At 41.4% G+C, this 11,302-nt stretch overlaps 1 long non-coding RNA gene across 2 annotated transcripts in view; it reads left to right on the top strand.

Annotated features, from left to right (window-relative positions):
• Positions 1-11,302, top strand: part of LOC128852913 (uncharacterized) — a 132,125-nt gene that overhangs the window by 49,598 nt on the left and 71,225 nt on the right. For both annotated transcript variants that reach the window (XR_008451034.1, XR_008451035.1), the window contains exon 3: positions 1,894-1,963. This is a non-coding gene — a long non-coding RNA (uncharacterized LOC128852913). The remainder of the gene's footprint in view (positions 1-1,893; positions 1,964-11,302) is intronic.

The following is an 11,302-nucleotide window of genomic DNA, read 5'->3' as shown; positions in this document are numbered from 1 at the left end:
TCAGTTGGAGATGTCTCATAGCCACTTGAAGTCTGAAACCTGTTCCAAAAGAGACCACAGATGGCAGAGAGACGGTCATGTATCCTGCTTGACTTTGTTGACACAGGAATCAGAGTTTCTAGATGAAAGACAGGCATTTGCTGATCTATGCGCACGAATATTTGGGAATATCGACCTCCAGCTGGATGCTGAATAGAACAGTAGTTCACATTTCCAAGAAATGTTTGCAGCTTGTGGCTTGTTCTCTTGAACTCTAGTCACATGGCAAGGCAACACAGATGTTTTCCTCAAATATCACTGTTATTAAAACCAGGTAGCTCTGCTAGAAGCACAGAGGAGGAATGGATCTATCTGATGACAACATCTATTCCTGTGTCAGTGGTGGGATATGGTTCTCATGAGACTGAGTGTCAGATATTAAACTGACAATGTGCTTGAACTTAGCCAAATGTTTGGCATGAAAGGGTTAGAAAATCCACTTCATGAGCAGAGTTTATAACAATAATAAAAGTTCTCCAAACTTGGGAGCCTAATGAAAATCCACAGAACAGTCCAAGAAAAGCTGAACAGTGGAAAAAGTGAGGCATTTTGATATTCTCCCTCTTCATCTGTTGGGCTGAGGTACCCTTCATGGGACTGACTATTAGGTGTCGAAGAGCTGCAGTTCCCCTCGGAGGAATATTCTTCTCATCTGCTTACAAGAAGCCAAATTTTATGTTGTAGCATCAGGCAGAAAAGAGATTTGTTAATTCTGATTTGAAGTAGCAAATTGTCTGTTCAGGGCAAATGGAAGTATTTCATTCTGAGGAAATTGACCTGTCTGGTTTCAATGCTGTCTCTTAAAATCTTATGGAATATGGGGGAATAAAAGATTTTCAGAATGTCAAAACAGCATGGTACTTTGAAAGGAAGATGTGAAATGTTTCTTTCTCAGATGTGAAGCCTTCTGAATATATCCCTCTCCAGAATAAAAGTGTCAGCAAAATGGAAGACAGTTTTTCCATTTTTCTTTTTTTTTCCATCGTTTTTCTCTACTGCTTGTTACTCCATATTTGGGCCATTGATGTTAGAAAATTTGGGAAAGGAATGTCTGTTTCTAGTTGCTCAGTGGAATGCCTGAAACACTTCTTAACATTTTTGGACAGTACAATAACATAATGAAGTTCAGAGATCTTGGGACACAAGGTTTAAAGTGGAGGGGATTATTTCTGTTTCATGTAATGTCAGTTTTCCAAGGCTGTGATATCAGTGTCTCTCCCAAAGCGTAGAATAGTAAAATAGTGAAAAGGTAAGAAGGCTATGTCGTGCTGCTTTTTAAGCTAAGCATAACCAGATAATTGTTCTTTTCCAAAGATTTGTAGTAATGCTGCCAGAAAGAAGGGCATTACAAGGGAGTTGTATCTCCTTTTTTAGAGGACTGTCTCTCAGACCATGTTTCATTTGAACTGCTTTCTGATCCCAGATGCTCAGGGACACCTTCTGGAAGGAGGCACATTTCCAAACAATGAAGTACCTTACATATTCTACCATACAATGCACAAACAGTGAATTCTGCCTATTGCCAGGACTGGCAGTTTGTTTATTTTTTTGCATTCATAATACACTGTGGGCATCACTGGCTATCAGAGAATATACCAGCATCTCCCAGGTCAAAGTAAAAATCTCTGCTACCTGAGCTGGCAAAAATGCTAAATTGTTATCCTTATTAAGGAGTCAGGAATTCAAAGCATATTCTGTTTTAGGAGCTGAGTGAGCTATCTGTAAGTTTGCATGAAAGCTGCCAAACCCTGTTTACACCTACTGATGCCAAAGTATCATGTACCTATATCCCATTTAGAAAGCTGTACCTGGTGTATGTGGATTTCATCAGTTAATGTTCCCTCTGCGTTTCAGGCCTGAACAGCTGAATAGCGGAGTGATTTAGCCATCCTTCTGCAAGAGCCTGTGAACACGTAAAATGCATGTATGTATTTTAATTTTAGAAACAAAGTCCACATTATGTTGAAAGATTTAATTTGTGCAGCAAGGCTTTGAATGGAAACATAGCTTGCCTACGTGTGGTAGGACGAATAGAATTTTAAGTGACTCTCCAATGGCTCCCATGACATCCTCTTAAACAATCAGAGGCAGAATAAACGGGTGATTTAGATGAAGCAGCTTCTTGGTGGAGATATAGATCAACAGAATTTAATGGAAAAAGTCACTAATTTTTACTCCAGAGTAAACACTGATGATGTGACTGGAAACTGAATAGTTCCTAGGTTGGATTCTCACGGATCTGACATGTTAGTGTACAAGATATTATTCACCTTTGCTCTGACAAGGATCTTCCTTTCTGCATTACCCCTATCTCTCCTAGGAATCATGTTTGGCTAGCAGGCACCTACCTAACTTGCATTTTGTATTTATCTTGCTCCAAAGCAAGATTCAACTTTGTTTACAATAGGAAATTGATAAAACATATTTACCAGTGCCTTTGCCAAAGAATAAAGACTCTCGAGATTTCATGATGGTAGAGGCTGTGTGATAGGGGTCTGCCCACCTTTTCCTACATTTTTCCCTAGGCAACGGAACCCTCTGAGTTTTCAAAGGGAATGAAAATAAACAGAATACAACTGTGCCTATGTCTTTGCACTGATCTCTACTCAGTGCTCTTACAATTTGTCTGGCCAGGTCATCAGAGCTCCTCATGCTTTCCCCTTTACCTACACTGGCTCTGGGGATTTTCTGGGCTGTTTGTTAAGTCACATCACCTGGACACATGCACTGCCCATGTTATGCCAGAAAGATGTAAATGCCTCATGCTCTCTTGTGGACAGCAATGTTCTTTGCAGTTACTTTCAACAGTAAAACAGCAACAACACAGGCAAAGTGTAAATGGCCTCAGCTGGCTGCCTGTGCCTGTGCCAGACCTGGCTTTTGCATCTGCACAGTTGTGCTGGTGCACTTGGGGCTTCGCTGAGCCTGAGATTCCTCCACCCACCTCCCATGCTCTGCCCAGCACCAATAAGGCAGTCACTTTGAGATCACCTCCTTCTTGCAGCAAAACTGTGTGCCAGATAGGAGGAGATCTTTGTGTCTCAAAGGACATGATGTGTTTCTTGCGACACTTGCTCGAGGGAGGAACATGCTCTGCTGTTTGACCTTTGGGATTTATAGATGTATCAGCCAATCTATTTATGTTTTTAGGAGCTCAGCCTAGCATGAATTTGGCTGCTAAATTGCTGTAGAAGCCACAAACAAGCACATGGGGAATCTGCATGTTGCTCTGGATCTGGGTGATATTCCCATATCTGTGGGGAACTCGGAGACCTTGTGTCCTTAGCAGCATTTACAACATGAGAGCCTGAAACATGAGAAAATAGATTGTTCATGTCTGTTCTGCTAGGCTAAAGAGGGCTCAAGATAGGTGAGAAACATGCTCAGCTGTGATCTGTGCGCTCTCTGCTGCACTGTGAATGCTGCTCTGGCTGCAGCATGGATTCAAAGCAGCCACAGCTGTGTGAAAGCTGCTGCTTCTGGGCTGTCTTCTCCTTTGAGCCAAAGAGTGTTCAGGTCTTTTCTGGAGAGCTCTGCAGCTCAGGCTTCATCCTCAGCTCATGGTTGGTGAGAACTGTTTCGAGCCGGTGTTTGCAGAATCTGGATGCACCTCTATGTGTGTCACATGGAGGGTGTAGAAAAGTTTTACTATGTGGGGAAATCTGTTCTCTTCACCAGGGCTACCCTGGAAATTTTGATTTTAAGAGAAAGCTGAGATCCGCACAGCCTACTGGAGACCTTGGGAGTGCAGTCCTAGGCATTGCATAGTGGTAATTGTTGTGAAGGCCTGTTTAGAAAGCTAGAGCGGATAATAGAAGCTGGAAAACGGCATTGCAGCACAGAAGAGTAGTGAGAGAAAGGAGTGACTTATGAGGTCAGTAATAAAGTGCCCAGATCTCTCCAGGTATCAAGGCCATGTGTATAGCCAGGCATCAACTTGCAGCTAAGCAGAAGTTGGTAAATTGGTTCCATTTTATGGCGTGAAAATCAAGCTGGTGGCAAGAGAAGGCGTAAAACTGGATCTGATTAAAGGCCCAGCCCTTTCTATTTTTTTTTCCCTTGAAAAATTAAAGGCATTGAGTAAATAAGGTCAGTGGTGGGATGGTCAGTAAGGAGTTGAGGATTCGAGCAGTTCAGTTTGTAGTCCTAGTCTGAAGGGAGCATCTCCAGCAGGAATGATAAGACCTTGGTTGCTGTTCCCTGCAAATGAGCTTTGCTGGTTCTTTTTCACTCAGCAGCCAAGGAACCTCTAAGGTTCCAGGTTTTTACATTATAAGATGTATGTTTTAACTGCACACTCCTATAAAGCACAAACCTGGCTGGAAAGAAAAACATTGAAATCTATTATTTGTTTTGTTAATTGATTCAGACGGCCAGCAGAGAACTCATGTGTGGGGAGAACCAATCTAAATCACTTTTATGAGCAGAGATAGTCGATGGGGAATTTTGGTTTTACTGTGCTGCAGTTGGGTATTTGGTATCAGGCTTCCTAAATGGACTTAATCTCAAGATTATAGTTCTCTATGGAGCCATTTGGGTCACTTTGTAATTACCCACCTTTCCACACTTTAGCTGATGAGAAGGACGTGCATGGGAACAGAGTTTTTGTACTAATTCCATTATAGGAGGGACCTTTACAGAAATGGAGAAGGTGCCAGTTTGCAAGGACTGGGGTGAGGATGAAAGACCAAAGCACACACATCTATTTATTTTTAGAAGTCATGATAAATAACCCTGGGAACAGTAAATATGCAGTCTGAATTTATTTTTGCTGTGGGTTTATCACTGTGCTCTGGTTTAATTAATTACAATTGTGACTTCCTTGTTTAAAAACATCACTGCTAAGCCATAGGCAGGAGAGCTAGAGCAGATAGAAAATTTTTAGCTAACTGTGATCAGCTAGCCTCAACAATTGTCCTTGGGAAAGGATACCAGCATGCTAGACTGTACCCAGAAGGCACATCGAGACACCAGTTTTGCAATTTAGTATTATTTCCCTGGCTTAGAAACTTTGCTGCTTCTTGAAGTAGTCTTTAGGAAAACAAACAAACAAAAAACCCCGAACCCAGAAAACCAAAATACGAACCTGAAATAGTAATGGAAAAATCAGTTTGGATCATGGTTTCAAGTAAAACATGCATACAACATTAAAGTTCTGTGCCACAGGCAGAAGTTAACAGAATATAAACCCCTTTTAGCCCCACAAGTCAGGTGGAAACTGTATATGGAGTAATTTTAAGTATCAAGTTCTCTAAATACTCAGGCTTCCTTTCCTTTTCTTGGGTCCCAAGATGTCCATGAATGTGAAAATGGTTATGAAGGTTGTAGGATGTACTGCTAATGACCTTAGATTTGCTTTCACGTGGACCAAAATAGACCAAAGAAAAGAACTAAACAAATTTGTCCTTTCCAGAAGCAGGGAGGCTCCTTGATGTTTAGCTGCAGCTCTCCATGTTTTGTTAGCAGTGCGTATGGGCATTGTACAACTGAACTGTCTGGGGGTTTAATTGGATGAGGGTAGAAGCACAGAAACTGAAGGTGGAGGGTGATCCATCAGTCTGCTTTTGCCCTGTATCATTCATTTGACTGTATACACTCAGTTCTCAAGAATAAACATCTTTAAAAGGGGTTAGCAGAGAAATTCAGCACAGATTGTTAAACGTGATGTCTTCAAAGGCAACTCTTGTTTAAGACCATGAACTGCTGCTTACTGAGAACTTGAAGGAGTCGTTCTTTGCACACTGGCTACTGGCCACTCTAAAGGGCAGTGTGCTGGACCAGAGGACCTCTTGTGACTCAGTATAGCTGCTTGTGCCCACTGTATTTGGCCTTCGTAAGATTTATTGGCAGACTTAGGAGGCTGATCTTTTGAGGAAGACAGCATATGTGGGTATGTTGCTGCTTGTTGAACAAGATATTCATAACAGGAAGAAGAAAAAAAGATCTCAATTAATTTCATTGTAATATTTCCTAGTCAAACTTTTCTGGTTTTGATTGAATATTTTCAAATTAAATTTGCATAAGTTGAATATTAGAAAAATTAATATGGAAGAAAATTGATGTCTGAGATGGACTAGATACATTGTGAGCTTCATTGTGCTTCATTGTGAGCTCTTGCAATAAAATACAAAAAAGCAGAGAGCACTCTCTTTTTGTTTGTGTATATGTAATATTTAGGTAGCATATGTTATATAATTAAATATATTCATAGAAGTTTATCTGTTAATTCATGTTAAAACATATTACACATGTTCAAAATATATGTATTTATGTGGTTGGATAAATAAAAAATGTCAACTGCATGGTTTAGTCCTGTGTAAACGTGCCCTCAAAACAGATAGAACTTCAGTCTATGCAAGTCAATGTAACTTCATGACCTTCTCTAGTTTTATACTTCAGGTGTTACTATGCTTCTGATAATGATCTGTATTTTTGGAGTGAGGGTTTCTGAGCCTTATCTGTGTTGGTGACTCTGAAGTTTGTGCAACTGTGGAATTGCTGAAAAACTAAGATCACCATTGCTGAAATGTAATTTTATAGCAAGTCAAGATACCCCTTTCAGGACCTCACTTGAAAGGCAAAGGTGGGGTCAGTTTGGTGTGTAAATGGCATATTCCCACTGAGTTGTGGAGAAGAGCTCCACAGAAGGTTATTAAACTTTCTGGTTAAAATGCAGCCTCTCCAGAAAGTCTCTAGACGAAGAACTGAGAGGCAATGCAAGTGGAAGGATTACTCAGTACTTGCCCAGTTGCACACTTCCCTAAATATCTACTACTGACTACTGCCAGATGGATCAAGTGCTTGAACTTTTGGTTTGACCCAATGTGGTTGTCTTTGTGTTCTGCTGTGATCTATGAAAAGCATGATTACAAGTGAGGTAGTGTTTTCACTAAACAGTTTTTGGAATGGCAAGCCTGTCAGCAATTTTTAGAGCAAAATTTTTAAAGAAACCTTTTGAGTTTTGTTCTGTTTTGGAAGAAAATTAGTCCCTAGGTCCGTCTGTGAGGTCACTCAATCACTCAGCACTTCGATGCAGATAGCCTTCCACTATCAGAAAGCTGGCTATTTGTTCGTGTTTCACACCTCTTTAATTATCCACCTGTGTTCCTTTTATTATCAAAACATGAATAGGATCCCTTATAAAACAGAGGTTGAAAGGAAATTGCTGGTTTGCTCAAATTGCATCAGAGGTGTAAAATGGAGTCATTTAGTATCTGGACACTGTGTCGCTTTAATTTTCATTTTCATTTTTCTTTGTTCCTTCCATGATACTACAAATCCTTCGCACCCAACACCTATCGTACACTAAGCAGCACATGCCTATTAGGAAAAGGGAAACTTGGTTTTACAGTTGTATACCTTTTTTTTTCCTAGTCTAAACCACAGATTTCACACAGTCTGATGAGTTACTGGAAAAGTAGTATTAAGGTTCCACAGCTATAAGGAACTACTAACATATCCATTTTACAGTCTGAACAAACCAAGAGCTTGCACTGGGCAGTGTGTAGAGTGTGCAGTCTATCCTGGTAACAAGTGGCTTCATTCTTACTGGTTTGTTTCTAGAAGTGGAAGACTTTGTAAAATGTGTAGAGTTTTTAACCAGTATGGTTAAAATACCTGTAACCTGGGTGTGTGAATGCAATCTAACCCTATATTGCTTCTTACATTACAAAACCTGCTGCAGTTTTATAACACAAGTATGCAGGACTGGAATGATGGATATTTTCCCCCTGAGCATGTTCTACTCATTTTGAGGGATTTGAATGCTTGTCTTACCTGATCATAGACTTACTTTATGTTGCTTTAACTTACCATGTTTTCGGCTTACATTTATCTGGAACTGGCTTTGGCCAGTTTGGTATCTTCACTAAGGACAAACCTCTGACATTGTGGAGAGCTTATCTCATGATCTAAGTCTGTGTTAGTTCAAAACAGGTTGTGCCATGAACATCACTTCCAATGACATCCTATGAATTTGTGCTTCAAGGGTGGCACACTAATGTGAATTCTCCAATGGTTAAGGTGGAAATGAAATCTTTCTATGAATGATTTGTCTCTATCCAGTGGCCTCTGTTCAAGAAACAGGTCAGAAAGAATTAGACCCCTTTATTGTGCCATTCCCCTTCTTCATACCAGAATGTTGCCTTCATTCCCATTTTCCCCAGGAGCTCTATGTCCTGACTTTCACGTCTCTTCCAAATAGAAGAACATACATTGTTCTGTGTCAGAGATATAAAAATGTCTCTGATATTTCTTAATCCATGTCCCTGCCAAACAGAGTGTAGTAGAAACAGCAGCATGATCTCACCGTCTCTGTCTGTGGCATGACAACAACAGTTACCTTTAGGGTATAATAGTTGTTCATGAATCTTGCTCTGGATGTTAAATCAGGGTCAGCTTCAATGCCAAGTGTTTTTTCTTGCTATGGCTTCTCCAACAATGGACTTTGAAGACATTTCCCTTACAGGGACAAGAAATGGGAGCTTTTCTTCACGGAAAAAATAAAAAAAAAAATAAAAGAAAAGACAAATAAACCATGCTCTACTGGCACAGCAATTTATGAGCTTGAAACTAGTCTGTGGCAGTGACCTTAGGTTTTTGCCTAGTTTGCTCTTTGCTTCTGTTCTCCTTGTCCAGGCTGTTGCATCTGGTGGGTGGGTCAGGAAGGGAACACAGAGGTTCAGGCTGTGCCTCCACTACAAGAAAACACTGTGTTCCTCTTCGGGGTTCAGTGTCATGAGGCACCTGGCCTGAGGTGAAAACCTAGTGGAGACAAGTTTGTTGCGTGAACAAGTGTGAGCAGGCCACAGGGAGAAGCCAACATTTACCTCTCACCAGGTACTTTTACAATTGCTGCTCCATTTTCGCCAGCTTTATCATTTTACTTCCCATACTGGTAAACTCAAACATATATATGTCTCTTCTTTCAATGGAAAAAACCAAACCCTCTGTGGCTTTGGAAAAACACTTGTGTAACATAAATCTTTACAATTCTGCCCTTTGCTGTTACTTTTGCTATTGGTAAAGCCAATGCTCTCTCTTCTTAGCTGAGGGCCTCACAAAATCATTTGAGGTGCAGCCGGCAACTGTTTCCCAACACAATGATATAAATGCCAATTTGCAACTGTCCAGGTGGCAGCTCTCTTAACTCTCCTTTCAGGCACAGGAGTGAAGGGGCAAAAGCCAGAGCACTGTGTCTGGCACACTGCAAAGGGCAAAACACTGGTAATGGAGGCTGGAGATAAGAATCTGACTCTCTGCAGATTTTGGCAGCTTTGTGTCTTTTATCCATACAAAGCAAAGGAAGAAAATCACAAAGGGGACACGCAGCAACAGGGAAAAACTGTTTTCTCTTTTAGATTCTTTTTGTACTATCCTACTTGTCCATTTCAACCTCCCACTTTCATGAAAAAAAATGATGGAAACAGATAAGAAGTGAATTCAATTAAGGCTAATTCTTTCTTCCCCTTAAAGAGGAATCCAGGAAGCTCTCCACAGCCTTATTTCTCTCTTTGAAGTGTTGACTTATCATCCTCCTCCCATTAAAATATAATGGGCTAGCAGTGGGTGTGCTGGGATTTGACACCCAGTGGGGAACTGCACCTAATCCTACATGATCACCTGATCTGGTTTGGCTTATTTTTGCAAGCTGCTGACCCCATATTCACCATTCAAAGCAGGAGAGAGAGAGGACCAGAGAGTTATTGTGGAGGAGTTAGCCCAAACCAGCTGGTCTCTGCATAGGTGTCACAGAAGAGGGTTTTAAACATGACCACATTAGCAGATGCCTGCAGGAGGGACTGCCTATAGACCCTCCATGAGGAGGAGAGAGGGAGAGAGGATTTTATCGGGTGTCTGGGCTCATTTGATCACACGATGCTACAGATACTGCCTTTATCTTCCCAAGACAGTGGGTTGTAGTGACTCACCAGTCACTTTGTGGAGTGGAAACAGCTTAAGGATGATGGCAACAAACAAATAAGGAGGGGAGCCAGTAAGACAGAAGACATCTGCTCTCACACCGCCATCCTTATCTCTCTCACTGGGCTGCACGTACAGTGCCTTGGATCTGGCCATGTCAGCCCCGTAGGTAGCAGAGGCTTGGCAGAGCTACCACAATGCTGGGGGTGCGGGAGGGAAGGATACAGAATGAAGATGGGCTTTATGCGTTCACAGATGTCTGTGGCTTCCTTAGAAGAAGAACAGCTGTTACTCTCTCTAGAAACCACCTTATTTCCCAAAAGAGAGTCTCTTGAATGATCTTGTCTTATTGTTTTTCCACCTGCACTATGAACACCACCTGAGCAGCGATTCACATTCAGTTTCAGACTTCTCTTTCATCACCAGTGTAAAGGCAACATGAACTGGGGTTGTCACACCATGCCTGGGTACACTCTGTATGGCAAAACTAACCATATCACAGTGCTCACAAAGGGCAGCCCTACAAGGGCCTCCTGCAGAATGAAAGGCCTCTCCTTTTTTGTACCTGCCTTCTGATGGGCAATATGTTTTACAGCCCTAACTAGGGGAACTAAACTCAAATAATACAGAGGAACACATAGGAACACGTCTGCTTCACTGATTCTGACCCACTGGCTGCCTTGTCGTATCATCCAGCCACTTATTCTGGATGCCGTCTCAGTAAAAGGCTCAGATAGAGCTGGGACTTAAGTTGTTCCCTGGAAGAGTGAGAATAAGAATAAGAATATATGAGGATTTTTGGAGCAATGGCTGTTTTCCCATCTTGCTTCTTCTTCTGCTTTTGCTTAGTTTTGCTGCCCTTGCTCTGGATGTTTGGGAACATATTTTCAGCTGAAATGGAATTAATTCATCTGAGCTGCAGATTAATAACTCCAGTCATTGCAGTCACTTGTCACTACTTGTTCATAGCTGCTGAAAGGAAGGGCAGAGGCAGGTAATTGCAGGCACTTGGCATACCTGGGCTTTTCCCAGGTCTGTTTCTTCTCTCTTCTTTTCTCTCTTTGTCCAGTCAAAAACAAGGCTGGGCTGTTCACTCAACATGGCCTCTGTTTTATGATTATAAAAACAGCAGCGAGCAGAACATTTCCAAGAAGAGCAGAGTCACGTGCACGCCTGTCTCGTATGTGAGATAATCTGTAATGATTTTGGCTTCTGACAGTGGCTGTCTGCAGTTGCAGAGATCAAAGTCCATAAAGAAACTGTACCTAAATACATGAGACTGACTGGTAAGTAACACCAACACCTCATGAAAATCAAAGTGAAATGTTCTTCATTTCTTTGC

The sequence above is a fragment of the Cuculus canorus genome, chromosome 8 (assembly GCF_017976375.1).
Source record: "Cuculus canorus isolate bCucCan1 chromosome 8, bCucCan1.pri, whole genome shotgun sequence".
In the NCBI taxonomy this organism is placed as follows: Eukaryota; Metazoa; Chordata; class Aves; order Cuculiformes; family Cuculidae; genus Cuculus; species Cuculus canorus.
Note: the sequence above shows the minus strand (reverse complement) of the source record. Positions and strands in the feature narration are given on the sequence as shown.